The sequence below is a fragment of the Aplidium turbinatum genome, chromosome 12, assembly GCF_918807975.1.
Source record: "Aplidium turbinatum chromosome 12, kaAplTurb1.1, whole genome shotgun sequence".
Classification (NCBI taxonomy): Eukaryota; Metazoa; Chordata; class Ascidiacea; order Aplousobranchia; family Polyclinidae; genus Aplidium; species Aplidium turbinatum.
Window position 1 is genome coordinate 15,736,183 of NC_137483.1, and position 5,129 is coordinate 15,741,311.

The 5,129-nt window shown below is 38.7% G+C and overlaps 1 long non-coding RNA gene across 1 annotated transcript; it reads left to right on the forward strand.

Annotated features, from left to right (window-relative positions):
- The first annotated feature begins 2,720 nt into the window (after positions 1-2,720).
- LOC145780523 (uncharacterized) lies at positions 2,721-4,301 on the forward strand. Its single transcript, XR_014290663.1, has 3 exons — positions 2,721-2,839; positions 3,065-3,183; positions 4,185-4,301. It is a non-coding gene; the product is annotated as an uncharacterized LOC145780523 (long non-coding RNA).
- Positions 4,302-5,129: the final 828 nt, after the last annotated feature.

Consider the following 5,129-nt stretch of genomic DNA (forward strand, 5'->3'; position numbering starts at 1 on the left):
AACGCGAACGTGATTCCGTGCTTGATACTGAAACAGTTTAAGTTTCCATTTGCCCTACACGTTTCCACAAAATAAACAATTGCAATGTCGGCTATATGCTGGATGTGAGGGCACAAGATTGGCAATTATGTCCAACATGTTGCCAACAATACGCCATCAATTTCAATAACTTATTTCTTATCATGCGTTCAAAAAGGTCTCAAAGATTTTATTTCAGGTTTATTTGTTTTAATCTTTAAAATTACTAACACAAACCTCTTTTCATGTGGTATTGCTTCAAAACACAGTTGTGTGGTTGGCTAACATCGGTCAGAAGCATTGCCAGCGTTGTGCCGATTCATAACAATTTCGGTGTTTTCTTTAAAATTATGCAAATGTATACCATGATTTTGCTACAATTTTACATTTTTATAATATGCTATCAATGCTGTTATTATTTTTTGATACCGTACAAGTATACTATGAATATTTAAGACCAGCGTTGGTCAGAAGTGTAGCCAACAGTTTGCCAAGTTTGTTTATGCCAAACGGAGCAGAGGTCTAGAAAAAGGTAGGAGCAACAAAACGCGAACGCGATAACGTGCTTGATACCGAACCAGTTTAAAGTTTCCATTCGCCCTACGCGTTTCTACAAAATAAACAATTGCAACGTTGGCTACTTTATTTCAGCTTCACTGGATTTATTCTTTGAAAATATTAATAGCCAACAATAAAATGACTCTTTAACTAAATGACTCATGTGGTTTAGTGGAAAAACACAGTTTCTTTCGCATACCGTATTCTTGTACCAACAACGCCATGATAAAAATCGTTTGTTCATATTCAATTGCTTCAGATAATTTAGTGCAATAAATGTATTGTGATTCAGAGAACACTTCCAGAAAGTTTAGGCTTTGGCGCCTGCAATACCCAACTAGCATAATCCGTTCTTTTTACATTGATTCAACGTCTGCAGACGTTGGTAAAGTAACTAACAAGCGATAAACTTAAAAACGTGGTTGCTAATTCAAGTTGCCAGGTCTTCATTTTTTTCTTGTGTTTAACAAAAGCTTTTTTAATTTTCAAGTTTAACTATACTAAAATGTTTTGTAATATTTTTGAAAACATTTTTTCAGGACTAACCTCAAAATTTGCGTGCAGTTCAAGAAAATTTAAAACAACTTGTAAGCTTAATCGAATTCACTTGTTGATGTTTAGTAGCGCTCGACACAGCAGCATGATTGTGGTGATCATGTAATCATTGAGTTGCGGCTGCACTGCCGCTGCGCTGCTGACCTGTCTGCAGACGCTGAATCAATGTAAAAAAAATCGATTGATGCAGTATCACTTGTTGATTTTGTTCTGAGAGCAGTCTCGCTCACTGTCTGATTTTGACCACGTGGGTGAGATTCTCGTGTCGCCAACAAAGGGGCGTCTTTGCTTTAAATGTAGCAAAGCTTGCACAATAGGCCTGCTTCAGGAGCAGTCATGTTGCGTCGAAATCTCTCCTCAATTTCTTGAAGCGAGATTTCACAAAACGATCGCTACTTTTACTTTCAACGATGCGGCGAATCGTTTTTTCTCCTCTCGCGGTGCATAGAACAATACTGCAGGCACAATAATTGTTGTGAAAACTCCATTATGACGTCACTACTTAAACTTTGACTGGGCAATATGACGCGTTGAAGTGAAAGAGGCAACAAAGCTTTAGAATGCGGCGATGTGTTATATCAACGTGAGGAGATGCAATTTAGCAGAAGAACTTGGTTTTTTTATGAAGGAAGACAAAGGCCATGACGTAATCCTTTGCTAAAGGGATTATGACATCACTCGATTCACTTCGACTGTTCAATCATGGCGGTTGTGCTCAATACACAATTACGTGGAGAGCCGAAAGCACAATGCTTATGTGAACAGCGCTAAGAGGAATTTTCGCTTCTTGCATCGAAAATATAAAAAATCGAATTCAATTGAGATAGGCCTATTACGGCCGAAAGAAGTTTTAGAAATGATCAAAATGAAACTATAGGAATGACTTACGACAATGTTTATGAAAACCTGGTAAGTGAATGTCTTTTATTCATTGAACCTGAAATAATTGTGTAAAGTCGTTTTTGTCACTAGGCTACGTTTACACAATTTAAAGAAAGTTATAAAACTCAATTTAGAGAAAGTTATAAAACTCAATGACCAATGGAAAACTTTCATATGAAATATTCTCGTGACAAATTTAGTGCCAGTGCTTCTAGATGAGTGCTAAGAAGATATCAGCAAAGTAGCAGAGCTTGTGATGTTCCACAACATGTGTAGGGTTTTGCTCAATCTTTGATTCTGCTGCTCCGGCAGTGTTTGCCTGACTGCTTGAATGTGTTTGTATTTTTATGTCGTGTGGATAGGTCTGTGATGGTTGTAGAGTATTTGCAAATGTAGCTTTCATTGCCGTCAACTGAATAATAATAATAATAACATGTTTTATTTTGCGCCCATTTCGACAACATAGCCTACAGTAGCCTACACTGCGACCTACATACACAACAAAACAGACGACAGGAATCCCGAAATAAACTTTAAACGTTGGCTGTCATTTGTAACAGTCGAAAATGTCTGTAACAAGTGCTGAAGCTTTTTAATATGATGGATGAAACCCCTGTCATTACATTCGATTTACATTTTGCAGATAGCAAATTTAAGTCAAGCTGTTGGCAAAAATGCAAGCGATTGTATCAGTGGACTTATTACCAATTATCGAACACAACACAGTTCAAAGCATGTCGAGAAAAAAGAAAGGAAAAAAAAAACGTCGTGAAGTCTAAGCACTCGTTTGATTGTTTAAAAAAGAATCTGAAAAAGATTGTTCTTGGTGAGTACGGATAAATGTTTTTATTACGACTAAATGATTATGTCATAACTATGCCATTTTGTTCTTTTGATTAATGTATGATGTAATTGTGAAGAGTATTGAGTAATGTATGAAAATGTTTTAGTGGTGTATTCGCATTGATATGAACAACGAACATGGTGGTTAGTAGGCTATGTCGGCATTTATATACTGATTTAACACTTCTTTTTTTACTTTCATGATTAGACATGGTGATGGCGCACGACAAAGCTGCTGCCGTGCAGCAAATTGATGAAGAGTTTCAGAGTGATTTCGAAATTGGAAGGACAGGCAAGGTGGCTGAAAACGGCAAAAACTAACTTTTGGTGAGCTTGTTATATGTTTGAAAGACAACAGCGCATGTGTTGCTTTAGTTGTTGAATAACTACTGTACACGCAATTAGAATGTATTGGAACTTGATTATTGCTCTGCGTGGCGCAGAATCAAATGATAAGTTTTTTGTCACGCACGTTGGAGAGAGGGATATTACATTGATATTGCAGATTGTTAATTAACTTCGTAGTATCCTGAACGACAACTGATCAAAATCCTACACAGTGGCGTAGCCAGAAAAATGTTTTGGGGGGGCCAAATATTTGATGAATTGAAGAGAACAACAAAGTGTTTGATTTAAAGCCATCGCCACTTGATGTGCAGTGGCGTATCCTGGTGGGTTGAAGCAATAAAACTGGTAGCGGGGTTAGAGCGTGCCGAAGGCACGCGTATTCTAAGGGGGTCCGGGGGCATGCTCCCCCGAACAATTTTTGAAAAATTACACTCAAATAATGGATTATAGCGCTTTCTGAAAACACTTTTAGGGTAATATTTGTATGAAATTTATTAGCAGATAAACAGCTATTAACTTATTAAAGATAGCTCTTACACACGAACTGGCAAAAACTGCGGCTAAATTAGAGAACACCAAAAACACAGCTAAACAAAAACTCAATAACTACACAAAAGCCCAACAGAGTAAGCCATTCTGAAATTGCTTCCACAAATTAGTTCAAAGAAATGTAAATCGCGTAAATTTTGGGCGATTTACGATTTGGAAAATTTATTGGTGTCTTTCTGTAATTTCTGTTTCTTGTGTTTTTCTGTCTTTCTGTAAAACAAGTCCTTGGGGGTGTTAATAGCCAGATGTCTTGGAAAACGATATAAATTTCTACAAACTTTATTGCATTTTCAACAAAGGGCTCAACTTCGGAATCCAAAGTTTGAAAATTTGGGGGGGCATGGCCCCTTTTGCCCCCCTGGCTACGCCTATGATTCCTACACTGTTGCCAAACAGCCCTCTTGAATTAAATATTTTTGTTTCATTCGCAGGAATTCACAATGATAAAGATACACAAGAAAAAGCTGCTGATGTGCAATGAATCTCCATCTATCAATACGATTTGATGTGGCTTGTTTCTAATAAATGTGAAAATATACGAAGCTCGGCTGTTACTTTGCTTTGTCACAAAGGGAGAAGTGTTGCTTATAAATCTGTGTTGCTGCTGTTCTTTCGCCCAAGGATTAGCTAGGTTCAACAATAAACTTTTGGTGATGAGCGAGGTTTAAGTACAGAAACGTTTGGCAAATGTAGATGCCAATGCTGTTCAGATGTTTTATGCACCAGCTTGCTTCGCATGGCCAACCTTGGTCAAAGCGCGGGCATCACAATAGTCAATAGATCAGATGAAGCAGCATCATGGTGCATAAAAGTCAACCAGAATTTAGGCGCCAGATGAAGCAAAATGGTGCACAAGCCATCTTGCCAACGTTGGCCAGATACAGATGCCAACGCTGGCAAGATGAAGCAAAATGGTGCATAAAACATTTTGCCAACGTTGGTAAGATGCAGAAGCCAATGTTGGCAAGATGCAGAAGCCAGCGTTGGCAAGATGCATAATCCAATGTTGGCAAGATGCAGAAGCCAACGTTGGCAAGATGCAGAAGCCAGCGTTGGCAAGATGCAGACGCCAACGCTGGCTAGATGCATCCAAATGGTGCATAAAACATTTTGCCACCGTTGGCAAGATGCAGAAGCCAATGTTGGCAAGATGCAGAAGCCAGCGTTGGCAAGATGCATAATCCAATGTTGGCAAGATGCAGAAGCCAACGGTGGCAAGATGCAGACGCCAACGCTGGCCAGATGCATCCAAATGGTGCATAAAACATCTTGCCAATGTTGGCGTCTGCATCTTGCCAATGTTGCGGCCAACTTCTTGCCAATGTTGCCCCAACAATCAATGTTTACTGGGTAATAAGCAAATGTTATGCTGTGTG